Source organism: Sminthopsis crassicaudata, chromosome 1 (assembly GCF_048593235.1).
Source record: "Sminthopsis crassicaudata isolate SCR6 chromosome 1, ASM4859323v1, whole genome shotgun sequence".
In the NCBI taxonomy this organism is placed as follows: Eukaryota; Metazoa; Chordata; class Mammalia; order Dasyuromorphia; family Dasyuridae; genus Sminthopsis; species Sminthopsis crassicaudata.
In genome coordinates, this window is record NC_133617.1 from 397,437,815 (window position 1) to 397,465,792 (window position 27,978).

General features: G+C 35.7%; 1 long non-coding RNA gene across 1 annotated transcript; it reads left to right on the top strand.

The window, feature by feature from the left end:
- The first annotated feature begins 24 nt into the window (after positions 1 to 24).
- LOC141549914 (uncharacterized) lies at positions 25 to 27,008 on the top strand. Its single transcript, XR_012484464.1, has 2 exons — positions 25 to 143; positions 21,246 to 27,008. It is a non-coding gene; the product is annotated as an uncharacterized LOC141549914 (long non-coding RNA).
- Positions 27,009 to 27,978: the final 970 nt, after the last annotated feature.

Genomic DNA, 27,978 nt, shown 5'->3' on the forward strand with positions numbered 1-27,978 from the left:
CCCCCACTCGTCTGGGCGGAGTCTGGGGCCTACGAGGCGGGACGTGTCCCAGTTCGAAGAAGTGACTGCTGGAAGTGCCGGCCCGCCCGTGGCTAGCTGCGCCGACAGGTCGAAACCGCTGCCCAGTGTCCCGGCATTGAGAGGTGAGGGTGGGCCCGAGGATCCTGGGACTTTGGGCCTCACCTGAGTCGAGCACTGAAGAGACTGCACGGGGGAAAGAGGGGTGGGGATTGCTGGGACCGAATGTTTTAGAGGGAAGTGGTAGAGAGAAGGGGGAGGAGTCTGCAGAGGGGGGAGGGGAATGGATAGGAAATGGGGAGGGGAAGAGAAATGAAAGAGAGGAAAAGGGGTGGGGAAATAGGAAGAGAAAGGAAAGCAAAGGTGAGGAGGAGGGAATAGGCTAGGAAATGGGGAAAAGAAAGGATGGGAAGTGAGATAGGAGAAGAAAAGGTGGAAGGAAGGGGGGAGAAGAATGAAGGGGGAGAAGAAAGGATAGAAAGTGAGATGGGAGAGGGAAAGAATGGGAAGGGAGGGAAAAAGAGTAGGGGAGAAAAGGATTGGGAAGGGAGGAAGAGAGAAAAAGGGGATAGGATAGTGGAATGAGTCACAGGTGCAAAATTCTTGGGGCTTAGTGGTGAGTCCATGAAGTAGTTGTTACAGTTCTGTCTCTAGTCCCCTAGACTTGCTCCCACCCACTAAAGCAGGATTTCTTTCTTTCTCTTTAATGTGTGTGTATGTGTGTGTACACATATATATTTATTTATTTTTAAAGGTTTTTTATTTTCAAGACATGCTCATATAATTTTTCAACATTGACTCTTGCATAGCCTTGTGTTTCAGATTTTCCCCTCCTTCCCCTTACACCCTCCTCTAGATGGCAAACAATCCAATTTATGTTAAACATGTTAAAATATATGTTAAATTCAATACATATAAACATTTATACAATTCTCTTGGTGCACAAGAAAAATCAGATCAAAGAGGAAAGAAAATGAGTAAGAAAACAAAATGCAAGCAAACAACAAAGTGAAGAGTGAGAACTTTATGTTGTGATCCACATTTGGTTCCCACAGTTCTCTGAGTATAGATAGCTCTCTTCAATAATATTGATGTTGCCGTGTACAATGATGTTCTGGTTCTGCTCATTTCACTCAGCATCAGTTCATGTAAGTCTCTCCAGGCCTCTGTATTCATCCTGCTTGATTGTTTCTCATAGAACAATAATATTCTATAACATTGATATACCATAACTTATTCAGCCATTCTCCAACTGAGGGGCATCCACTCAGTTTCCAGTTTCTTGCCTCTACAAAAATGGCTGCCACAAACATTTTTCACATATGGGTCCCTTTCCTTCAAGATTTCTGCTGGATCAAAGGGTATGCCCATTTTGAGAGCCCTTTGAGCATAGTTCCCCAGAATGTCAGATCAGTTCACAGTTCCACCAAACATGTATTGGTGTCCCAGTTTTCCCCCATCCCCTCCAACATTCGTCATTATCTTTACCTATCATGTTAGCCAATCTGAGAGGTATGTAATGGTATCTCAGAGTTGTCTTAATTTGCATTTCTCTGATCCATAATGATTTAGAGCACCTTTTCAATATGATTAGAAACTGTTTCAATTTCTTCATCTGAAAATTGTCTGTTCATATCCTTTGACCATTTATCAATTGGAGAATGGCTTGAATTTTTATAAATTAGAGTCACTTGTCTATATTTTAGAAATGAGGCTTTTATCAAAACCCTTGAATATAAAAATGTTTTCCCAATTTATTTCTTCCCTTCTGATCTTGTCTGCATTCGTTTTATTTGTACAAAAACTTTTAAACTTAATATAATCAAAATTATCTATTTGGTGTTCAATTATGAGTTCCAGTTCTTTGGACACAAATTCCTTCCTTCTCTACAGATCTGAGAGGTAAACTATCCTATGTTCTTATAATTTGCTTATAATATCACTCTTTATGTTTAAATCATGAACCTATTTTGACCTTATCTTGGTATGTGGTGTTAGCTATGGGCCAATGCCTAGTTTCTGCCATACTGGTTTCCAATTTTCCCAGCAGTTTTTGTTAGATAGTGAGTTCTTATCCCAAAAGCTGGGGTCTTTGGGTTTGTCAAACACTAGATTGCTATAGTTATTGACTATTTTGTCCTGTGAATCTAACTTTTTCCACTGATCAACTACTCTTATTTCTTAGCCAGTACCAAGTGGTTTTGATGACCACTGCTTTATAGTGTAGTTTTAGGTCTGGCAGAGGTAGGCCACCTTCATTGGCATTTTTTTTCATGAATTCCTAAAGCAGGATTTTTTAACCTGGGATCCCTGTTTACGTGATATTTTTATAACCAATGGTTCATGTTCACTTAATATTTTTATAATAATTTTCAGCATAATTGATGTCCTTTGTAATCTTATGTATTCTATGCATTTAAAAGCATTATTCTGAGAAGGGGTCTGTTGGGTTCTCGAACCCCTGCCCTAAAGTATAAACTTGATGTTTAGACTGCCGATATTTAGGCTGTTTTCCTGCCTCCACTCCTTTCCATCCTTTTCCTGCCTCTTTTCTCCAAGCCAGAAATGAGGCCTAAAGCACTGGCTTTTGAGGATATGGCTGTATACCTTGCCCAAGGGGAATGAGGGCAGCTGGACTCTGGGCAAAGAGCCCCTCATACAAGCATGTTTATGAAGGAGAACTACCGAAGCTTACTGCCATTGGGTGTAGGCCTTTTTTGTGAGATCAACATCCTAGAATAGTTTTTTTGTAGAAGAAAAACACCTTGCAAATATCAACATTGAGTCAATATTCTCCACCAGAAAAAAATATTACTACTTATTGATGTATCAGAAGAAAATTATTATTTTTTAATAATGAAGTTTTTTAATTAATGTCTGAAAGGCAATTGGAGATGGGAATTTGGAGATTAGGAGAATGATTAGAGGAGGAAAGGTAGATTTGGGAATCATCAGCATAAAGATGATAATTAAATCCATAGTCACTGATGAGTTCAGCAAATGAAGTAGTATGGAGAAAGAAGAGAAGAAACCATAAAAGACCACAGTGGTGAGAAGAAGAGATGAAGTGGTTAAATAGATAGGAGAACCAAGAGAGATCTGTGTCTTGAAAACCTAGAGAGGAGTATCAAAAAGAGGACAATCAATGGTGTCAAAGGCTGCAGAGTCAAGGAAAATGAGGATTGAGAAATAGCCATTGGATCAGCAACTAGGAGATCATTGGCAACTTTGAGAAAGCAGTTCTGGTGCAGTGATGTTAGAAGTCAGATTTTTGAGAGGGGAGAAATTAGAGCACTAATTATAGAACACTTTTTTGAGAATTTAGCTACAAAGGGCTGAAAAGATAAAGGATCAGAGTTAACAAGGATGGAAGGATTGATCAAATGAGAGTTTTTTTTCAGGTTAGGGGAGACATGGACACATTTATGGGTAGTAGAGAAGGAGCCAACACAATACAATAAACATTTATTAAATTTTTACTTTGTGCTAGATACTTCAGTAAATGCTGTGGATACAGAGAGGCAAGAGAGTTCCTAATCTTAAGGATCTTCATGACTTGAGACCAGCCACTGTTGTGGAGTTGTACTCTGATCCCATCACCACTTAGCTGCCCCATGGGTGAAATACAGGAGACAATTAAACAAATACATGTGTATGTGTGTGTGCCCCTCCCCACCCATGAGATAAATAGGAAATTAGAGAAAAAGCACTGGTATTAAGAGGTGTTAGAGAAACCATCCTGTAGAAAGTGGGATTTTGCTATTTTATCCTTTAGGAAAATAGGAGAGGAATGGAATAAGGGGGAGAGGGAGGGGGACAAAAGAGAGGGCATATTGGGGGAGGAGTGGTCAGTACCAAAACACTTTTGAGTAGGGACAGGATGAAAGGAGAGAATAAATGAGGGGAAATAGTTATAATAGTAATTGTAAAAAAAAAAAAAAAAAAAATTTCCAAGCAAATTTCTCTGATAAGGCCTCATTTTTCAGACATAGAAGGAAATGAAATGCTCTCAGAAAAAAAACAACAATAACTTGATAAGTCTCCATGAACTCAAGCAAAGTGAAACGGATTGTATACTAAGTAACAGCAATGTTCTGGGTTGACCAACTGTAAATAACTTTGCCATTCTCAGCAGTACAATGAGCTAAGCTTGCTCTGAAGAACAGAGGATAAAAAATCCTATCCATACCCAGAGAAGAAACTGATTGCGTCTGAATACCGATTGAAGCTTTCTGTTTCTCTCTCTCTTTCTTTTTCACTTAATTTTTCTTAGGGTTTTTCTTTCATTTGAGTAGGAGATGTTTGTTTTCTTTCACCACTTGACTTTTATGGAAATGTGCATAGCTAGCTTCATGTGTGGTTTCTTAATTGTGGGTAGGGATAAAAGAGAGAACCTAGAACTCAAAAAATTTTAAAACAAATATAAAAAAGTTTGATTTTGAATATAACTGGGGAAACATTTTTTTAAAAAGAAGGTGGGATTTTAGTTGAAACATAAAGGAAGCGATGGATCAATAGTCGAGTAGAACGAGAGTGTTGTTACAGACTTTAGGGACAGCCAGAGAAAATGCCCAGACCAGAAAGATAGTATGTTCTAAGGGAACTGCCAGGAAGTCAGTGTCTCTGGACTGTGGAGGGAAGTAAGGTATAAAAAGATTGGAAAGATAGGAGGGGGCTAGAATATATAGAGAGGGGGAGTGAAAATAATGAAATGATGAGGATAACTGAGGGAATAATCTGTTGAAAGAGACAGGTTGGAACAGCATTTTGTGTCTAATTCTGGAGGTAACAGGAAGTTGAGTGAATTGAGTTTGGGAATAAGATGATCAGATCTTCACTTTAGTAAAATCACTTTAGTGGATGAATGTAGAATAGACTAGAGAGAGGAGAGACTTGAGACAGCCCACCTACATATATATTCCAGATCTGAGGTAATAGGACTTGCACCAATGTAGTGGAAGTATTTGTTGGAAAAGAGAAGGGCCTATTTTATGTTTTCTTCCTTAGATTGTTGTTTGGGAAATAGAGCCCACATTTCTATAGCATTCTGTTGCTTGAAAGTAAATTTTCACATTATGATAACCTTGTTAATTAATGCTACGCACAAGCATTCCTTGTTTTGCCTTTCAGTGAGGAAATAGATTCAGAGGTGCAATGAATGAGTTCCCCAATCACATAGCTAGTAAATTGAATTCAGAATGATTCCAAATCTGATACTTTTTTTATTATGCTACATTGTCCCTAGCAAATCATACTGGTTACAAATGTGAATTAAAAAATATTTCAGCCATGTCAGCATTAGAAACTTTAAAAGAAAGGTGCTAAATGCTCATTCAATTTTTACCTTCCTGATGATTTATAAATTGGAAAAGAAAGGCTAGATATCTTGTTCTTTCAGTTTTGAAAATATCTCCAAAATTTCAGGAAAAAAAAAGCTTCTTTTTAGGTTTCAATTATCTCTAATGTGTCTGATTCATCCACGTGTTTGATTTTTCAAAACTTTTTTTGGACTGGTTGTTCTTTAATTAGGTTAGTTTACAAGATAAAGAGAGGATTGCTGCATACTTTTGTCTGGAAAAAGCCTTAGAGGTTACTTAGCCTAGTTGGGCACTCGAATTGCTCTCCCCATTTCCTCACTTTACAAGTGACTTACCCTTAAGTCTCTGTATTGCTCTAGAGAGCTATTGTAATTTCTGTCAGGAAGTTTGAGCCTGGCCTCGGCACGAGAGCCTGTAATAGGTTTTACTAACAAGTGATTTTATTGTGCAATAGTTTTTAGGTATGGGTGTATCAAACACTAATTTTTTTTTAAAATCAATTTCTTCACTCTGTTGTGTTCTATTGATTTTTTTTTTTCTCTTCAGTACCAAGGAATTTAAAAAAAAATATTTCTTTATGTTATATTTTAAAATCTGTAGGTACTAGTTCCAGTTTTTTGTGCATTTTTGTCATCATTGTAAAAGGTTTTTCTTTATCACATTTCTTTGATTCTTATATGTGTATTGGAATTTAGATGATTTTAGTAATCTTATATATCCAAAAATTTCTTTGAAGTGCATATTTCTGTAAAGACATCAAAGTTTAAGTGCTTCTCTATGGTATAGTCTCGACTTAAAAAAATGAAGATTGAAAATAATACTGGGTTTCTGCCAGGTGTCTTAATTTTGAATATGTTGTAGTGCAAGTTTTTTTTTTTTTAATCTCCCCAATTTTTTTTTTTGAAAAGAGGCTTTGATCTTGATTTCATAAATATGTATATATTATATTAATATTTGAAATGTTTTAGCTATTAATGTTTTAGTTGAATTATTATATGTTAATCTTGGGCCCTTCCTTTTTTGTGTCTTGCACATTCTTTCTTTTTGTATTGCTAATTCTGAGATGTTTTCTTAAATATTTCCTGGCACATCTTTCAGTGCCTTTTGTTTTTCTAAATTTTCTAGAATGGCAATGATCCTAAGATTGCTGGGAGCGATTTTTTCTGGCTTGTCTTTGGAATCTGCATGCTTTCTTTTTGATATTCAGTCTGTTAACACTGTTAACATGTTTATTAAATTTCTAAGCAATTCCAGCCCTAGAGTATCTTGGGGAAAAATTCGCTGAATTTCTCTCCTCAACTTAGCATCTTAGTTCTTTTTTTCCTATATAGTAGACAAGTTTGTTTCTCAGGCTTTTTCTTTTCTTTTTCTTTTTTTAAAGTTTTCTCCATGTTGTTAATTTAAAAAAAAAAATTCAAATTTTTTCCCATTTTTTTTTCTTTAAGAAACTTTTTAAAATTTCTCCAGTTTTTTTTAAATTTCAAATTTTATGTGATCTTATGATTTTCTTGATATTAGATTATATTTATTTTCTTCAAATGTGTTGTTATTTGAAGATGTTCCAATCTTATTGCTTCTGTTTTTGAATCATTTATAAAGAAATTTTCTTTCTTTTTTTTGAGACTAGAATAAAATTGATTGTGCCTCCAAGGCTATAGTGAAGTTGTATGAAACATAGTTATGTGCTGCCAGAAACACCTTAGATTCATTACGCATTTAATTTTGAATTAATTTTTGGTCTTTGTTTTCAGAAACCTTTTGCTTTTGCCAAATTTTTCATGATACCCACATTCAGATACATGTCTCCCTCCTACCTGCCCCCCCCCAATATGGGGTCATGATTCACAATTTAAGTTCTGTACTTGTCAGATCCAATGCCATAGCAAATCTGCACTCAGGAATTTTGTGTGTATATATTGAAGAACATAATTTTCATTGACTACCACAAAAAAGAATTGCTATAAACATTTTTGCACATTTAGAACATTTTGTACATTTATATACATCTTTCATATGTTTGATGTATGTGTAGGCCTAGTAGAGGTATGCATAGTTTGGTAACTTAGGTGGGATATTCCACATTGTTTTTCAGAATGGTTGGATCACTTTACAGTTCTTAACTTGCCCTTTTTCCCATCCCAGCAACATTTATCTTTTTCTTCTGTCATCTTTGCCAGTCTAATAACATCTCAGAGTTGTTTATATATATATCTTGAATTATTAGGGATTTAGGTAATTTTTTCACATAGTTATTGATAGCTACAATTTCTTCCTTTAAGATTGATTGTTTGTTAACTCCAATGCTATATAAACTATTTGAAAAAATAGGGATTGAAGGAGTCCTACCAAATTCCTTTTATGACACAGACATGGTACTGATACGTAAACCAAATAGGATGAAAATAGAGAAAGAAAATTATAAACCAATCTCCCTAATGAACATTGATGCAAAAATCTTAAATAAGATATTAGCAAAAAGATTACAGAAAATCATCTCCAGGATAATACACCATGACCAAATAGGATTTATACCAGGAATGCAGGGCTGGTTCAATATTAGGAAAACTATTAACATAATTGACTATATTGATAATCAAATTAACAAAACTCATATGATCATCTCAATAGATGCAGAAAAAGCATAATTTAATAAATTTTAATAAAATTTAACACCCATTCCTATTTTCTTTTTTTTAGCTGAGGCAATTGGGGTTAAGTCACTTGCTCAGGGTTACATAGATAGTTAGTGTCTAAGGCCAGATTTGAACTCAGGTCCTCCCGACTTCAGAGCTGGTGCTCTATCCACTGGGCCACCTAGCTGCCCCCAACACCCATTCCTATTAAAAACACTAAGAGCATAGGAATAAATGGACTTTTCCTTAAAATAGTTAGTAGCATCTATTTAAAACCATCAGTAAGCATCATATGTAATGGTGATAAACTGGAATCCCAATAAAATCAGGAATGAAATAAGATTGCCCACTATCACCATTACTATTCAGTTTTGTATTAGAAATGCTATTTTCAGCAATAAGAGATGAAAAAGAGATTAAAGGAATTAGAGTAGGTAATAAGGAAACCAAATCATCATTCTTTGCAGAAGATATGATGGTATATTTAGAGAACCCCAGAGATTGTACTAAAAACTATTAGAAATAATTCACAACTTTAGCAAAGTTGAAGGATACAAAATAAGTCCACATAAATCCTCAGCATTTTTATATATCACCAACAAAATCCAACAGCAAGATATACAAAGAGAAATTCCATTTAAAATATCTGTTGATAATATAAAATATTTGGGAATATATCTGCCAAAGGAAAGTCAGGAACTATATGAGCAAAATTACAAAATACTTTCCACACAAGTAAAGTCAGATGCTTGTTTGTGTTCTTTGACTTTTTTATCTATTGGTAAATGGTTCTTGATCATAGGAATTTGAATCAATTCCTTACATATTTTGGATTTTAGACCTTTATTATATAAACTTGCTGCAAATATTTCTCCTTCTATTTACTTGGCTTCCTTCTGATTTTCACATTAGATTTGTGCAAAAACTTTTAAATTTTATATAATCAAATAGAACATTGTATACTATGTGATTCTATCATTTAACATTAAATCTTTCCTTAATCATAGATCTAAAAGAAGATAATTCCTCCACTACTCCAATATTTCAGGTCTCTTTGTCAGAGGTATGACCTGTAGTAAATTCCTCGTCCTACGTGTAAGAACAGGCATATAAAGAATATGGAAGCTCCGTTGGCGTGAAGATTGCGGATTAGTTAGCCATAGTTGACATCCGGGCAGATGTGGGCTACCGAAGAGAAGGCGATTAGGGTGTCAGATGTGTAGTGTATGGCTAAGAATAGTCCTGTTAAGATTTAGATTATTAGGCAGATTCCTAGTAAGGATCCAAAGTTTCATCAGGCAGAGATGTTAGATGGTGCAAGAAGGTCGATGAACGAGTGGTTAATAATTTTTATCAGTGGGTGGGTTTTGCGTAGATTGGTCATTAGGTTTTTGTAGTTGAATTACAACAATGGTTTTTCATGCCATAGGTTATGGTTAAAGTCCATACTAAAATTATTATGGAAATGATAATTATTTTTTAATTATCTTTATTATTGATTTTTGGATTTGTTGCTTTTGCTTCTAAACCATCTCCGGTGTTCGGAGGTCTGGGGTTAGTGGTAAGTGGAGGTGTAAGGTGTGCTATTGTTGTAAGTTTAAATAGCACTTTCTTAGGTTTAATTGTTTTTTTAATTTATCTGTTTGTGGTGTTAGTGGTGTTTGGTTATACTGCAGCTATTGCTATGGAGGAGTACCCAGAAAGCTGGGTGGGAAATACAGTGGCTTTTGGTATGTTACTGCTTACTTTGTTAATAGAAGTGGTGTGGTTTTTAATGTCTGGTGATATTGAGGTAGTGACAGCATTAGATTTGTTTGATTCGTTAGGGAATTATTGTGTTGGTCAGGATTGAAGTGGGGTGTCTTTATTGTATGGTTGTGGTGGATGGGCTATAATACTACTAGGGTGAATTTTATTTATTACTATTTTAGTAGTGTTAGAAGTTGTTCGTGGTTTATAATTGTATAATTATTAAGGTAAGTATGATAGAAACAACAAAAGATAGGAAGTATGTTTTAATTATTCCTTTTTGAGTAGAAGCAGAGGTAGATGATGCTGAGCTGTGAATATTAGCTTGACCCTTAGGTCCTGTTTTTTCGTATCAGCTTAAGTCGATAAGTATGGTAGCGATGTGTTGACCTAAATGTAAATTTGCTAGTGGATATACTCGATGAAAAATATGTGTAAAATACCCTAGCATATTTGAGAAGTTGTGAGTATGGATTAGGGACTTGTTTGGTATTTTGTTTGTAAGTGAGTTTAGTTCAATAGCCATTAAGATGCCCAAGATTGACACAATAAGGGTAGATAGTTTTGTAAAGGTGGGTATGGTTATAGGGATCATTGTAGTAGGGGGTAGGTTAGTAGTTAGTAAGAATCCTGCAAAGATGCTTCCTAGGGCAAGTCGTACAATTGGGTTAACTAAGTGGGGGTTGTTCTCGTATAGAGGGCTTATTGGGAGGAATCGAAGTTCTTTTAAAAGGGCGAAGTGGATTACTTGTATGCTGTAAACTGCTGTAAGAGTGGTGGCAATTAGGGTAATAAGTAGGGCTCAAATGTTTAAGTGTGATGTGTTTATAGCTTCGATGATAGAGTCTTTAGAATAAAAACCTGCTAAAAAAAGGCGTGCCTATGAGGGCAAGGCTTCCTAGTATAATTGCTGAAGAGGTGATGGGTAAAAGTGTTAGTAGTCCTCCTATTTTGCAGATGTCTTGTTCATCATTAAGACTAGGGATGATAGAACCGGAGCAAAGGAATAGCATTGCTTTGAAGAAGGCATGAGTGCAAATGTGGAGAAATGCTAGGTGCGGCTGGTTAAGGCCTAGGGTTACTATTATTAGACCTAGTTGACTGGATGTAGAAAAGGCTACGATTTTTTTAATATCCATTATTTTACCATATCCATTTAATTGTTCAATCTTATCATTTTTTTTAAATAGAATCTTTCCTATATGTCTGCTTTTTTCAACTCACCTAGTTAGGACTCTAATGCAAGTGGTCATCACTTCTCACATTTTTGTTGTTCTAGACTATTGCAGTGGACTCACAATCTCTCTTCCTATATCAAGTATCTCATCACAATTCATTTTCCACTCAGTGACAAAATGATTTCCCTAAAGTACATGTCTGATTTGTCACCTTTTCCCCAAATAAATTCCAGTGCCTCTCTACTATCTCTAGATTCAAATATAAGTAGTTCTGCTTAGCATTTAAAGCTCTTCACAACCTGGCTTCTTCCTGCCTTTCTATTTTTCCTATTCTATTTTATTTCTATTCTATTTTCCTTTCTGTTTTTTTCCTCCATGAATTCCTAGTCCAGCAAAACAAGACTTGGCATTCCTTACTAATGCCTTTGTTGTGATTATTCCTGTGCACAGAATACTCTCCCTTATTACCTATGCCTTTTAGCATTCTTCAAGATTCATCTCAAACCCCACTTTCTTCAGGAGGTCTTCTCTGTCTCTTTCCTCCCCTCATCCATCCCCTCTGAAGTTATCTTCTATCTGTTCTGGATCTGTCTTATTTATGTATGTGGTCTCCACGTTTGAAAAAGAAGCTCCTTGGGGACTGGAACTATTTTTACCCTTTTAATTTCCCCTGACACTTAGTAGGCACTTAATGAATGTTGGTTGATTGCTTCATTACAATAAAAGTGCTTTCTATATATTTCAGTGAACCTAAGAGCTCATTAATGTAGATATTCCTTCATTATGTATGACAGTCTTTCTATGCATTCTCAGTTTTTCCCCCAGTTCCTCTTTAGAGGATCCTATCTACCCAACACACCAGGGAACTTATTCTAGCTCTAAATAACTTTTCATGAGTCCCAGGGCAGTGCTCAGGTTTTCTATTTGTTATCTCACTTTTACTAATTTGCTTGGTGGGCTTCTGAAGTTCTTTCCCTCATCAAATCTATGTTTATGCATTTCTCACTGGTTCTAGTTTAGGACCCTTATAGTTTGTGCTGGAGTCACTTGTATTCCAGCACAAACTATAAGATGTGTGGTGTTCCTATTAAAAAGGAGGAGTGTTTTTTGTTTTTTGTTTTTTTGTTTTGTTTTTGTTTTTTAAGTTAGGGAGAGAATAAATTTCTACAGGTGCTTGAAGGCCTGGGGAGGACTCATGAATGAGGATGATTAGAAAGAAATAGATACTTGTGAATGCTGTAAGGAGAAGATCTGGCTGTTGAACCTGAGGAAATATCTTTATTTAACTCGGAACAAACATAACAAAAGAAGTCTGTAAAGAAAATGTAGACAGTTAAGAATGGTAGAAATTTAAGTCTGGAGTAGACTCAATCCTCTGGAGGTAGCAGGAATGGCGTAAGGAAGAGAAATTAGAGTCAAAGGCTACAGAAATTTATAAGGAGCCTGAAAGAGGCAGGTGGCACAGTGGATAGAGTACCTACCCTGAAGTCAAGAGGTCCTTAGTTCAAATCCTACCTCAGACCTTACAACAGCCCAATGAATTAAATTAGTATTAACTGGTATTATTAATTCTCTTTTACAGAAGAGGTACCTGAAGCACAGGTTTTTTCTTGTCTGTGGCCAAACAATTACTATCACAGATGAGAATTTTAGTCCAACTTTGGAATCTTTCTGACTCCAAATCTAGCACACCAAGCAGTATGGCATAGTGTTGTTTCAATACTACTAACATATGTATATGGTACTTTAATTGTTTATAAAGCACTTTTCTCAATAATCCAGTGAGATAATGTAGGTATACCCATCTTACAAATTATGATACTATTACTAATAACTGAAGGACCATAAAATAGAATTAGTCAACAGGCATTTACTAAGTGATGATCATATGCCAAGAATCATGCTAAGTGCTGGGGTTACAAAGTAAGACAGAAACAGATTAACTGCTCTCAGAATGTTCATATTCTAAAAGAGGATGCAAATGAGTAGATGGAAAGTAATCTCTTAGGGAAGGCACAGGTGTAAGGAGGACTCTAAAAGGGGAGATTTGAGCAAAGTCTTAGAGGAACCTAGAAGGTAGAAGGGAGGAGGAGAGCATTCCAGGTATGGGGCACAGTTAGTGAATACCTACAGGATAAGAAATTGAGAGTCAGTTAAAAACAAAAAGAATCAGTATCCCTAGATCAAAGATTACATGGAGAGAAGCAAAATATCAGAGGACTGGAAAAAAGGGTCAGATTGGGAAAGGTTTTTAAATCAAAATAGGCATTTTTACTTGATTTTGGAAGTAACAGGGAGCCCCTGGAGTTTATTTAATGAGGGGTGACAAGATTAGACTTGTGCTTTAGGAAAATCACTTTGACAATTGAATGGAAGATGGACTGGTGGGGAAGATGTGAGGTATGAAGGCCGACAAGGAGACTATTGAAATAGTACACAAGTAAAATGCTGAGGACCTCTAACAGGTAGCTAAGTGAATGGAGTGGAGAGGATGTGAAGGGGAGTTTTTGTGAAGGTAAACATAACAAGAATTGGCAGCAGATTGGAATATTTGGTGTAAGTGCAAGTAAGGAGTCAAAGATGACACCGAGGTTGTGCATATGAATGACTGTGAAAATTGGTGAGACACGAGAGAGTTAATAGGGAAGTTGGGAAGAAAGGAAGGCTTGGAAGTGTAAAGACAATGAATTCTGGTTTGGATATTTTGAATTTGAGGCATAAAACATTCGATTTGAGATTTCTAATATTTCTAATAATAAAACCAGAGGTATGGAGAGAAATTAGGATTGGATAAATTGATCTGAAAGTTGTCTGCATAGAGATGACAACTGAACTCAAGACAATTTATAAGATTACTAATTAAGAGGGTGTAGAGGGGGGGAAAGAGTCCAGAACAAACCTTTGGGGAACACCCTCAATTAGTGGTCATGACTTGGATGAAGATCTAACAAAGTAGACTGAGGAATGATCAGATAGATAGAAGAATCAGGAAAAAGAAGAACCTGGAGAGGTGAGAGTATACACAATTAGAGTTCATGAAAGATGAGAATTTTTAGAAGGCCATTAGGTTTGGTAATTAAGAAGTTATTGGCAACTTTGAAAAGAGCAATTTCACTCAGCATCAGTTGATGTCTCTCCAAGCCTCTCTGTATTCCTCCTGCTGGTCATTTCTTACAGAGCAATAGTATTCCATAACCTTCATATACCATAATTTACCCAACCATTCTCCAATTGATGGACATCCATTCATCTTCCAGTTTCTAGCTACAACAAAAAGAGCTGAAAGGCATCCTTTTTCAAGGATGTGGGAAACATGTACCTGTTTGTAGTCAGCAGTGAAGCAGCTACTTGATAGAGTTTGAAGATTAGTGAAAAGGCAAAGATATTAAGAGAGGACAATAGAATTCAAAGGTACATATAGAGGTGTTGGCTTTGTTAAGGAGAAGGAGAACCTCTTTGTATGAAGTGGTGGCAGAAGACACCTGAGTGATGTGAGGTGAGAAGGGGAGAAGAGAGAGTTCTTGGCTAATGGTTGTTTTCTTTTTCTTTTTCAGTGAAATATTCCATAGGGCCTAAGGAAGAATGAAAAAATGAGCATAAGGCTTTGAAAAAGCCACTATGGTGAATGGGATAGTGAATTGATTTAGGAAGTGTAAAGGGTTTGCTTTACTGTATCTGGGGGCCCAGGTGAAATTATGTAATATATATTAATAGTGGACTCAGCATATTTTCATGATTTTTCTCTAGTTCCGTTTCAAAGGCATATGAATAGGAGTGAAGACAATGAATAATGGGAGTAATCTAATGTTGGGGCTAGGCAAGGCATGTTTGGTGACTGGATATGGGTGAAAAGGATTCAAGTATAGACCATAGTGTTAGACCTAAATTAATTAACAAGGGATTGAGATAGGGAAGGGATAGCCTGGGAAAGAACTGGAATTAGAGTTCCTACTGCTAATGAAGAACAGGGCTAAGGGCCTTAAGGTGGAGAGGGAAATGAAGTAATAAACATAATTATGATCACATAAAAGAATTTCAGAGTTCTTGAACATGGAAGTGAAACACTTGTAGGTGATGACAAGATCAAGGATATGACCATCTCTGTGTGTAGCTTAGGTGGAGTGGAAAAATAGTTCATAAAAAGTAAATATATTGAGGAATTGAGAACTTAGACTTTTTGAGGGAATATTAATATATTTATTGTAACCCCTCAGTTTGAAGGCAGGAGTTGGAATGAAAAGAGAGATTTAAACCAGCTATTAAACTATTAAAGAAGAAAGGAGAATGTCTTAGGGATTGATAAACTACATGTACACTGAATCTTGGAGATTGAGTGTTGGATATTTAGATTAAGAGAGATGGAAAGAGAGGGAGAGTCTGGAAGTGGCGATCAGAAGAAGAGAGTATTCAGATTTTCCCTGTGATCAGTGAATCAGAAAGTATTAATAAAAACACAACTAGTATTAAAATATTTCTAGGGATGCCTTGCCTTTAAGAAGTAACCAGGTCTCTCTCTCTCTCTCTCTCTCTCTCTCTCTCTCTCTCTCTCTCTCTCTCTCTCTCTCTCTCTTTTTTTTTTTTTTTTGAGGCAGGTGGGGTTAAGTGACTTGCCCAGGGTCACTCAGCTAGGAAGTTTTAAGTGTCTGAGGGCAGATTTGAACTCGGGTCCTCCTAACTTCAAGGCTGGTGCTCTATCCATTGTGACACCTAGCCACCCCAGTAACCAGGTCTTAATGTGAGTTAAAAAGACTGAGAAAATGGGAAAGTTGAAAGTTTAAGATGAGAGCAATTTTGTTAAGTATAAATCAACATTGTAGAGTGTCATGGAAGGAGCCAGTAAATGTATAGTGGGAGATTTGGGGACTAATATAACTGGAATTTATCCTTCTGTGGATCATTTGTTAATTACTTATTACGTGTGGGGCAGCTAGGTGGCGCAGTGGATAGAGCACCAGCCCTGAATTCAGGAGGACCTGAGTTCAAATGTGGTCTCAGACACTTAACACTTCCTAGCTGTGTGACCCTGGGCAAATCACTTAATAAAATAATAAAATTACTTATTATGTGCCTGGTGGTCCAGTTAGTGGTCCCAGTAACAGCAATATTGCACAGTGATCAACTATCTTAGACTTAGCTCTTCTCTGAAATGCAAGGATCTAAGACAATTCCAAGGGACTGGTGTGTAGAAAATGCTGACTACATCCACAGAAAGAAAGAATTGAAAAGTGTGAGTGTAGATCAAAGCATACTATTTACAGCTTTTGGGGGGCTTTTTTCTTTGTTGTGGTTTTTTCATTTTGTTTTGAGTCTTTTTTTACAACCTAATATGGACATATGTTTAACATGACTGTATATTTCTATATCTGATTACTTGGGGAGTGTGGAAGGAAGAAAGGGAGGGAGAAATTTTGGAGCTCAATACTATCTTTACATGTAATTGAAAAAAATCCTGTTAAGCAAAAAAATAAAATGAGTATTCCATATCATCAGAATAAATTCCAAATGTTCATCTGTTAATACTTATATTATAGGATTGTATGTATTTCATCTGTAAAAATGTCTTTCATACTTGTTAGAATTTATTTTCTGAAATAAAAAGGAAAGTGAGGACAAAGTTACCAAGCCATCTATAATTTAATTTGGCATTTGCATGTTAAACCAGATCACTGGACTCCTCATAGATCACAGACAAGGAGTAATTTACAGAGTTGATCTTTATAACAAAAAAGGAATAAAAAAATTACAAGGACTTATTTGGAACATAATTCAATTGGATTAGACAGGTCACCTGACTACTTAACTTCTCTCAGACTTCCTAAACCTTTGCCAGAAGTTCTTTCTTGCAATTAGAAAGAAATTAGAAAAATGAATAGAGCCAGTTACACCCAGTGAAAGAACTCTGGGAGATGAGTGTGAATCACTACATAGAATTCCCAAACCCTCTATTTTTGTCCGCCTGCATTTTTGATTTCCTTCACAGGCTAATTGTACATTATTTCAAAGTCCTATTCTTTTTGTACAGCAAAATGACTGTTTGGACATGTATACATATATTGTATTTAATTTATACTTTAACATATGTAACATGTATTGGTCAACCTGCCATCTGGGAGAGGGGGGTGGGGGGAAGGAGGGGAAAAATTGGAACAAAAGGTTTTGCAATTATCAATGCTGAAAAAATTGCCTATGCACATATCTTGTAAATAAAAAGCTATAATAATAATTTAAAAAAAGAAGTCCATTACTCAATTTAGATGCTAGCTCAAGAGAAAAGGGAGCTTATACATTAAGATAGAAAAGAGGCCCCTTTGGCTAACCTTTCTCCAGCTGCCAGCTTAGGGAAACCTAGCTTTTTCAAAGAATAACCCTAGAATTATTTCATTATGTCTTATTTGAAATTATCTGAGAGTAAATGATAACATTTTAAAAATCTATCTATTCACTAAATATACAACTAATCCAGATTTGAGAGACTACCTATAACTTTAGCTGTTAGGGCTAGCTCTTCTTAAAGAAGGGAGCTTATTCCTATTATCAAAGTAATCAAAAATAGCTTATTTCCTTTTCATACTGCCAAATACGGATATCAAATCATACTTATGATTTTAATTGAACTAGTAAAATAATAACCAAGCAAAAATAAAGCCTTTAAAAAAATAAAGGAATAAAATAATAGAATGAAACTAACTAAAGGCTAATAACCTTGAAGTTTAATTTCTTTAGACATATTTCTTTGGCTACTGCAAACAATTTAATAAACTCACTATCCATATACAATTTTCCTTGGCTAACAAATGAACTACTTGGAAAATTATCTTGATTGAAGCCTGATTTTCATTTTTTTTAATCAAAAAATTCTGCTGTGATTAATTTTGTTTTAAATTTTCTAATTTTTCTGACTATTGCTTTACTGTGAATTGAAAATCTTGTGGTGAGTGCTAATGCAATGTCATTTTACACTGTATTCTTTTAGCTGAACTACAGTGCCATTGCATAAAAAGAAGAGTACTTGGCCAAATGTAATGTGAAAACAAAATACACTTGCCAATTCTTCCAGCAGACACCCCCTTGGGTTTACCCCACTGGTGGAGAGAGAGAACTTAGTGTCTGGCCCCTTGTTTATTCCCTTCCCAGCTTTCCCAGTTTAAGTGGCTTCAGTGCCTGAAGTAAGAAGAATTCTTGTGTGGTGGTGGTGTACCTGGGTTATGCAGCACTGCTGTTCTAACTCCCCACAAATACACATACAAACATACACACACTTCTGTACTGCAGTGTCCTGTGAGTACATTTGCATAATGTGAATTTGTGTAAATCAAAAATTGTCTGTAATCCAGATTCCACTATTTATTAAAAGCAAAGTTCTTGTTTTAATATAATGGTATGCCCCGGTCATAATTTTTTAAAATGTAATGGTATTGTGTGAGATATTTGAAAAATTATAAGATTTTAACTTTGTCCCTGGGCTGAGGTGCAATGGGAAGTGATAGTTTCTGTTCTAAGTATTCAGCTTTGCTTTTGTAGTATGAAAGCAGCCATACATACATAAATTAATGAATGTGCCTGTATTTCAGTAAAACTTTATGGATACAAATTTGAAATTATTCTTAGCTTATTGGCCACACAAACACATGAGATGGACCAGATTTGCCACTACTGGCCATAGTTTGGCTCCCCTTGCTACAGAGTGGGGCCATTTATTCCCTTGCTATAGGTTGTGGTGTTTCAAAAATCAAGAGAGGTGAGTGTTATCCATTAGGAGGTATGGCCAACAGGTTCAGAAGCTGAAGAGAGGTAGGAAACTTGAGAACTGAAAAAGAATATTGTCCTTATTTTTTTAAATGTCATTAACCTTCAATATTAGGAAAGTTATGAGTGAAAGCCTAAATTTCTGAGTAGTGATTTAATTTCTAGCTTAATCAAGATAGGAAGACCCAGTCTCTCCCCCTGCATTCCCCCTTCCCCCAAAAAAGCACTTAGGGAAGTACTATTTGGGGATTAATTATAAGAAAAATATAAGCCATAAAATAAAAGTAGAAAGAGAAATATAATGTGACATGTAGCAAGTTATTGATCTAGTTTAATGTAAAGGTCAAATTATCAGTAGCTTGTCAGAAAGAAATGGTAATGAGAAGACCATTTAAGGACCACCATTGGACCTCCAAATACTCAATTTCAAAAGAATTATATTAAAAATTAGTAATAGTTTGAAAATAAATATGGTCAAATCCATAAGAGATAATAGCTTATATTTTTAGAACATACATTTTCAAACTTCTTTATAATTGACTCACCTCCTTTTCTAGTCATATGTGTCCTTTGATATCATCATGCTGCTTCTCAGTTGGTTACATGTGTTAATCCACCAGTCAATCAACAGATATTTAATAAACAGTTAATACATTTTTGGCATTGCTAAGGTGATGGGGATAGAAGTATAGTGAATGAAATAATTCCTTTTCACAATAACCTTGTATTCTAATAGGAAGAAAAATAAGTACTTATATTTTGTATATATATGTATTAATTGCACACACATAAATTTAAATACAAATATATATAAAGTTGCTAAATGCAAAGTAGTTTGGGTGGGAGGGCACTAACCATTTGAGGGATCAGGGAAGGTGCCAGAAGATAGTGCCAGTGCTTCCTTTTAAAAGAAGGGACCCTTTAAAGAGGGGGCAAGAAGCAAGTAAATGTAGATAGGGTTGGTTAATACAAAGACACAGAGATGGGAAGGTAGTATTCAATTGCTTAGACAGAGCTTTGGAAAGTTGAAACCTGAAAATGGGGGTTGAAGGGTGGAGACAGAAGTTGGTAAAAGAGAACAGTAGACATCCTTCCTATATCTTCTCTTGTAACCATCTAATTCATGTTCTAGTTTTATATTTGGATTACTAAGATTGTATCACAATATTATTTCCCTCTAACATAGTGCCTAGTCACACTAAAAAGAAAAAAAAAAAACGCTGTGTAAGAAAAGTTCATAGATAAGAAAAAGAAAGGGAGAGAGAAACACTTTGTAAAATCTCCATAAATGTAAACTTGCCAATTTCTTGGAACCTTCTACTTGGATAAGATCATAAAATCTTTATCAGTCCTACAAAAGAACTTGCTAAATATGGCAAAATTCTGAAATAATTAGTTTAATGAGAAAGTAGGATCCACTCTTCCATCACAAACACCACCAAAGTGGGAAAAGGTAGGACTTAAAAGTTTGTTTGTAGAAGTAATTTTGTGGTTTGCAATTTTGAAAACTGTGAAATTATTCCCAGAATAGTACATACTGAAATTATAACTTGAGCCAACTTAGTCTCAACAGGCTCCAGTCTTAAAGATTTATTTTTGTTTTAAGAGGGTTATATATAACAACTTAAGAGATGGTTATCTGGCTAGCCTCAGCAATAAGAGTTGAAAAAGAGATTAAAGGAATTAGAGTAGGTAATGAGGAAACCAAACTATCACTCTTTGCAGATGATATAATGGTATACTTAGAAAACCCCAGAGATTCTACTAAAAAGTTATTAGAAATAATTCATAACTTTAGCAAAGTTGCAGGATATAAAATAAATTCACATAAATCCTCAGCATTTTTATGCATTACCATTAAAACATCTGGAAGATATAAAATTCTGGAGCACAAGGTCTTACAAAAAGGAATGTTGAAAATTAACTTTACATGTATTTGGAAAATAAAATATTGAAAATAAAAAATTTTTTTTAAAAAAAATTGGATTGGAAAACCCATATTTTTTTTCCACTTTTTGGTGTGTGGAAGTAATCTCAGCAGTTCCAAACAAAGCCCTTAATCTTTCTTACAATCTACAGCCTGAAAAGAGGTTTGGAGTTGGAGTGGGAAAAAAATTGAGTGAAACATGCTACAAGAGCACTGCACAGTTGATTCACAATTTTACTTCTCTGATTTAGGAAATAATGTGGCCAATGTTTATTGCTGGTCATGTAAAACTAGAGAGTTAGTGGAATTGAATAAAATTTCTCATACATGAGGTGGTGGTTGAAGTATGAAGGTGCAGTCCCTAGGAGCGTATATAGGAAACCTACATGGATGTTTGGTGCATCTGTTTCTAGAAGTTCAAGGTGACATTTCAGAGCACTTAATATATACCTTACAACTGTTTCCTCTCCGTTTCTTACATTGATGAAGAAAAGACTTCTTGGTTGATTGCTGAATCAGCCAAGTTGGCCTCTTTCCTGATAGTTGATTGAGATAGTACCATTGTAAGCCTCTGGATGAGGAGTGAGAGGTAAGCTGGCTATCTCCTATCCAGGCAGACACATGTCCATGAGTATGATGCAGCTTATGGTTTTTTTTGTTTTTTTTTGTTTTAAAGAAAGGATGAAGAAGTATTGGAGATGACTTCAACCTTATGAAACTTTTAAAGTTTGGAAGAGCAAGTCTAGAGTTTGTTGACAGCCAAGGCTGGTACACTTTTGCAATTACAAGGAATGACTTTTTTTCGAGGAAGATAGAGGGCTTCACCACATTAGATCAAAACAGATGCTTTGTCAAAGATGAACAGACAATTTTCAGATGATGAAATTAAAACTATTTCCACTCATATGAAAGAATGTTCCAAATACTATTGATCAGAGAAATGCAAATTAAGACAACTCTGAGATATCATTACACACTTGTCAGATTGGCTAAGATGACAGGAACAAATAACGATGAATGGGAAAACTGGGACACTGATGCATTGTTGGTGGAGTTGTGAAAGAAGCCAACCATTCTGGAGAGCAATCTGGAATTATGCCCAAAAAGTTATCAAAATGTGCATACCCTTTGACCCAGCCATACTACTACTGAGCTTATATCCCAAGGAAATACTAAAGAAGGGAAAGGGACCTGTATGTGCCAAAATGTTTGTGGCAGCCCTTTTCATAGTGTCTAGAAGCTGGAAGATGAATGGATGTCCATCAATTGGAGAATGGTTGGGTAAATTATGGTATATGAAAGTTATGGAATATTATTGTTATGTAAGAAATGACCAACAGGAGGAATACAGAGAGGCTTGGAGAGACTTACATCAACTGATGCTGAGTGAAACGAGCAGAACCAGAAGATCATTATACACTTCAACAATGATACTGTATGAGGATGTATTCTGATGGAAATGGATATCTTCAACATAGAGAAGAGCTAATCCAATTCTAATTGATCAATGATGGACAGAATCAGCTACATCCAGAAAAGGAACACTGGGAAATGAGTGTAAACTGTGAGCATTGTTTTTTTTGTTTGTTTGTTTGTTTTTGTTTTTGTTTTGTTTCTCTTCCCAGATTATTTTTACCTTGTGAATACAATCCTTCCTTTGCAACAACAACAACAACAAAATTTGGTTCTGCACAGATATATTGTATCTAGGATATGCTATAACATATTTAATATGTATGGGAATGCCCGCCATCCAGGGGAGGGGGTGGAAGGAAGGAGGGAAAAAACTCGGAACAGAAGGGAGTACAAGGGATAATGTTGTAAAAAAAAAAATACCTATGCATATGTACTGCCAAAGAAAATGTTATAATTATAAAAATTAAGAAAAAAAAAAAAGAAAAGGGAAAAAAAAAACAAAAACAAAACAGATGCTTTGTCCTGAAGAAAGAGAGAAGCTTGTCCAATTTATATGCTCCATTCAAGGTGAGGTTGGTAAGCTGAATATTTGGTAGTAACCACATTAGGAAAACTTCCCTTAGAGTTATCCTAAGAAACCTAAGGAGGACATATAGTCATCTTTTGGAGACCTGATTTGCCAGTGCTAGTGGAAGTTAGGAATAAGGAATCCCAGAGTTTTGCTTCATGGAGAGGGGAGTGAAGGGTATCAATATAATTGATTAGCACCCACTAACAATATAATTAACATCAATTAGGTTTTACAAAAAGTACTTTATTGAAAAGCTATAACAGTCCACTTCCTATGATGATTCAATGTAAATGGAAACTTTTTATTTTGATATGGCATTTTGTTTTGTTTAATTTTATATATTTGTTATATGAATTTTGTTCTTCTTTTTTTAATGTGGGGGATGGAGAGGTGAATTTTCATTAATTGAAAACAAAAATTAAAAAAATAGCAAGAACCAGAGTATAAACATCTACTCTACCCTATCTTGGGGGTATATTCTCCTTTCTACCATTTCAGTCTTTGGGGAGAATGATCTCAAAATTTCAAGTAATTGCTCACCCACCATATTCACTTCTGAAATCACTCCCTTGCTGCAAAACACAGTACCTTGACTTCTGAGTGGGTCATTCTTCATGCCTGGAATGACATACTAGGCTCAGATGCCAGCAAAGCCCTGCAATTATCTGGTGCACTGCAGCCTGTCAACTGATACCTACCTAGTACATTCCCAGCCTATCCTCCTGTCACAGATAGAACTAGAGAAGAAATGTAATACTTTGTATCCAACTCTCTTTGTAGTACCTTATAAAGTATCATTATATATTACTTTTTATCCTCTTACAAAATAGGTAGAGTAACAATAATCAAACCTATTTTAGGATTGTAGATTTGAGCCAAAAGGGGCTTCGGATAATGAGCAAATTTAAGGGACTAGGTAAGTAGATAATTACAAATGAGAAAGTTGGGGCTTACAAAAATAAAGCAACTGCCCAGTGTGAGAGCTAAGTGCTGGTACCCTTTAAGAAACAGGAACTGGTAAGTATGAGGCAGGTTAAATCACATTCAACAACATCTCTCCAGACTAGTAGGAACTGGTCAGGATCCAGAGCCCAAGAACCCTGGCCCCACCACACCAATAGCTGAGGACCCTACTTCCAGCTCAATCCTTGTAGCCATCACTGAAGAAAGCAAAACTTGTGGAGAAGGAGCCTGCCATGCCAGCTACTGCCAATGCCATCTGCTACTCCCAGGCTTTTAGCCCTGGGAAAAGTGGTACCCCTCAGATTGCTGGTCCTGATTCCAGCATGGACTCTACATCCATAATTCAGAGAAGCAATCTATGGAGAATATTAGGAACTTTATCTATTGGGTTCAACCTTGATTTCAGCAAAATATTTCATAGTTTCATGTTAGTCTTTTATACAAGTTATATGATGATGTTATTAGTAGATTAGATGATGTTTTTGTCAGTTCTGAAGGTGACGTGAAGCTAAATCTGGGAGAGAGTGTTAGCATACTACATGACAGATGTGATTTTTTCTAAGCGCACAAAAATAAAACAAAACCCTGAAAGAAGCAGAAGGGTTTGGGAAGTAACATAGAATTTATTACTTATATATGTTTTAAAGCAGTATGAAATAGAAATTTAAGTTTTCATATAGAATCTTATGTTTCTATGTATCATTCATAACCTTTTTTTTGGGAGTCTGAATTTTTTTAAGTTTAGATTTTTTTTTTAAATGATTGGAAAACAGAAGTTCTAAACAAATAAGAGCAATGGGCTAATTTTATCTAGTGAGATGAAGTTTAATGGCTATAGATATAAAGATGGATTCGGAAATTAATATAAGGCTTGGGCTGTGACTACACTAATTCCTGTGAAGAAAGATCGGAGGGCTTTATCAATACAAGCTCAGTGAGTCAGGAGACTTAGCAGATAAGCAACTATAGTATTCAGGATGTGAGGGCTAACAGACAATTCCTTAATATTTGGCTACATTTAGACGCAGATAGGTGGTACAGTAAGACCCAGGAATACCCAGATTCAAATATGTACATTAGCTGTGTGAGCCTGGGCAAGTCACTTAGGCCTATTTGCCTCAGTTTCCTCATCTGTAAAATGAACTGTATCTTTGCCAAGAAAATTTCAATGGGTTCACAGTTAGATGTGACTGAACAATAGCAGATGATGTTCAGTTCTGAGGACCACACTTTAGAAAAGGCTTGGACAAGCTAAAACAACATCAGAAGAGGATGATCAAAATGGGAAGACTAGAGACCACATTATATGAGGATTAGTTGACAGAGCTTGGAAAAGACATAAAGGCAATAATTTATTTCAAAAGACATTTACAGTGCCTGTACATTTATTTCTCAAGGCACTGTACAAGAGCCAAAATGACACTTCTGTCTTTAAGGACTTTTTAAAGATTTTCTAAGAATCTACACTATCTTTGAGTGCCCAAAGAGCTATTATGTGGGTAAAGATATTAGATTTTTTTTTTTTTTTTTTTGGCTTGGCCTCAGATGACAGAACCGGGAGCAAATTTGAAATGGAAAAGAAGTAAATTTAGGTTCAATGTAAATTGCAACAATTTGAACTATACATAAATTGAGTGGACTGTCTTGGGAGCTAGTAGATTCTCTCACTGCATGCCTCCAAGCTGTGGATGGATACCCAATTGTCAATAACATTGTGGTGGGCCTTCTTGGTCAATTATAGGCTGGACTGGATAGAAAACCCAAAATCCATTATAACTCTGAGATTTTGTTGTTAATGCCCAGCCCATGTTGGGATACATGAGCCTCGTAAGTGATAATAGAAAAAGGTTTTTTTTTTTTCCCTTTATAAGTACTTCTGTATAGGAATTCCCATGACTAAACCTATCTAGACATTCTAAATAGAACAATAGAAAAGAGCCCTGGGAGCTAGCCAGGACAGGGAAAAAACCATAAAAATCAATTGGAGAATAAGGTGACTATTAGGCAGTTTGGAAATGAAAGGCTTTCTATATACACAGCCTTTCCTTGTGACTTCTGCCTAGCAGGTAGATTTGGCCCATGATGTGGAAATGCCAAGTGCACGTCTAATTCTTGGTATTTGTCTTTTGTTCTTCGCTGACTTGCCAAATTTTTATGAGAAATAGTTACAAAGGTAGCAGAGTTGGTTTTTTTAGATGTGGATTCCTGGGGATTATGTATCCTGGGTTAAAAATAAGAAAGTTGTAAGGGGAAGAAGCAGAAGTGGAAGAGATTAAGAAAATAAATCATTTATCAAACTCTTATTATGTACTAGGTATATACTAAGCAGTAAGATTACAAATACAGACAAGCAAAACAATCTTTTTCCTTGGGGAGCTTAATTTCTAATGGGGGAAGATAAAATGTGAAGGGGAACCAGAAAGATATGTTTGTTCATAGAAGGATGGGTGGGAGTGATACATGGCAAGGTTTGGAGGCAGACAGGAAGAGCCTGTGGAAGCCTGATTTAGGGGTGAGATAAGGTGAAAATTCACCTATAAAATTTATTTTATATTTTATAGAGAAATTATAGATGGCTTTTTTGTATGTGCATTAGTAATTGAAAATTAGTATCCCTATTTGACATATAAGTTTATAGTATCCAAGACATACAATTTCCCTCTTGTGATTTCTTAAATTATGGAAGACTGACTTTGAATTTGATGTACCTTCGTCAAAGTGAGGAAAGACTAAAGAGCTTACTTCCCAAGCTCTAACTTCTAAGGAATGACTGTTTCTGTTGTTTTTTTCATTTTCAGCAGACATGAAGTATTGTAATAATTAAATAGCATGACAAATACTTGAATCATTCCTTCTAAAAGAACAATGTGAAGAATATGAAATATCTCACTGGTGTTCAGGATGGATTGGTCTCGTTTGACCTTGAGGAAGCTTGCTTAGAATCACTCTCCTCTTCATCTATTTCTTAGTCTGGCTACTTTTTTATTTCTCTGCTTCCTCCTTAAGGTTGTTTCCTGTTGTGCTTCTTTTTCCACAAGTTTAAAATACCAGATTTGTATAATTATATAAATGCAATGACTCTGCAAAAAACTTTAAAAAGAATTCACATTTTTTTTTTACATCATTTGAGAATTCACACAAGTGAGAAACTTTATATAATAAAGTGTTTGGGATCAACTTTTGCCAAAGAACATTTCTTATTTACAGAGAATACGCATATAGGAGAAACTTTGTTTTGGCTAAATTCCTGGAGAAACCTGTCCCTAATCAATACTTCCCTTTCTTCTCACTATCTTCTGGCTTCCAATATCATTATTCTACTGAAACTACTCTCTCTAGTTACCAGTGATTAGGCTAAATGTATTTAGTCTAAATTACTTTCCTGATCTCCATTCTCATATCTCTAACAAATAGCCTACTGAAGTGAATGTGCATTTCATCTTGCATCTGATGGTCTGCTCCATCAAATAAAGTGCCCCTGTACTGGTACTCCCTGGTGTCCCATTTCTCCTCTCACTTTACTGCCTCCTTCTTTTGCATATTATCTCTGTGTTTAGATGGTTAGCGCAATGAAAGCAGGAACTGGCTTTATTATCTTCTCATAATTTAGTATAGTACTTGACAGGTTGTAGGTGCTTAATAAACATGGATTGGATTGAGTGTTTTGTAGACATCAAAACTCAAAATATTCAAAACAAAACAAAAAAATGTTCAAAATTCAACTCATGGGGACAGCTAGATGGCACCGTGGTTTGAGAACCAAGTCTGGAGTCAGGAGGACCCATGTTCAAATTTGGTTTCAGACATTTAATACTTACTAACTGTGTGACCTGGATAAGCCATTTACACCCAACTGCCTAGCAAAAAAACAAACAAAAAACTCATAATCTTTCCCCAAAAAGTCCTTCTCATTTCCCAATTTCCATATTACTATCAGAGTTAATACCATCAGTCCAGTCAATCAAGCTTCTAATATGAGTATCATCCTTGGCCTCTCTATACTCTTCATACCTCTATATATTTTGTAAAATCCAAGTCCTGTCAATTCTACCTTGGTCACATATCTTATGTATGCCCCTTTCTCTCCTCTGACTGCCACAATCTGGATACATTCCTTCATCCCCTCACATTTGTATCACAATAGCCTTTTGTGCGATTTCCCTACTTCAAGTATTCCCTCTAATTCAATCTCCACTCAGCTGAAAAACATCTTCCTACAGTGTAAGTCTGACTATGTGACATCCAGTGATATATACCTGTTACATCTAGGATAAAATATAAAGTTATCTGTTTGGCTTTTAAAGCCCTTCATAGCCTGACTCCTCACATTTGTTTTCTTCTACCTTATCCACCTCTATGTACTCTTTGATCCAGTCAGTGAGCAAACATTAAACATTCACTATGTGCTAAGCACATAGTTCCAGGGATACAAAGAAGACAAAAGATAAGCCTACTGTTG